Here is a 948-nt window from a genome sequence, read left to right as displayed (position 1 = left end):
GAGAGAACCCAGGTGTCCAGGCCCCCAGCTCCCCCCACCTCAAGCTCCACTTGAACCCAAGCGTCCAGGTCCCCCCCCACCCCTAGCTGGGATTGCAGCCCGGGCAGGAAATTATGTCATACACGCGCCTAGCAGGTCATCACACCTTGTATATCCGACTTCCTGTGCGTGCCAGGGCCAGGGATGCACATTGTCTGGTCTCTGTGTGTGCGTGCGTGTGTGTGTGTGCGCGCGCCCCCCTGGCCACACACACACACACATACAACCTAGGCATCCATGACACATGCACTCTCACACACCACCTAGGTATCTGGGGCACCCACGTACAGATGCATGCAAACACACGCACACCACCCAGGCATCTGGGATACATGCACACACACCCCACCCAGGCATTCGGACATGCATGGACACATGGGTACCAGGTGTCCAAGATGCACACATTGCATGCACGCACACACACATGCACGTAACGCAGGTGTCCAGGACATACACATGCACACACAGAGATAACAGATATGCATATCTATCTATGTGTATGTGTACGAAGATAATAGATATGTGTGTATCTCTGTCTGTGATACACACACCTATACACACAAATGATAGATATGTGTATGTCTGTGTGTGTATGTATCGGTGCATTTGTGTATGTGTGTGTATTGTGTGGATATACATATAAATGTATATGCACATATAGACACACCCAAAGATACTAGCTATGTGTATATCTGTATGTCTGTAGCTGTGTGTTTGTGTATAGAAGCATGTACATATACAAACACATCTATGGTCTTAGTATATCTGTATATCTCTATATGTGTATGTAGCTGCCTGTGTGTGTATCTCTGTGTGTTTGTATCATTGTATGTGTGTATGTAGCTGTGTGTTTATGTATAGGTGTGTGTACATATAGAAAGATCATAGATGTGTTTGTATATCTGTGAG

The sequence above is a fragment of the Alligator sinensis genome, unplaced genomic scaffold, assembly GCF_000455745.1.
Source record: "Alligator sinensis unplaced genomic scaffold, ASM45574v1 scaffold850_1, whole genome shotgun sequence".
NCBI lineage: Eukaryota > Metazoa > Chordata > Crocodylia > Alligatoridae > Alligator > Alligator sinensis.
The sequence above is the reverse complement of the archived record's forward strand: the minus strand, read 5'-3'. Positions refer to the sequence as shown.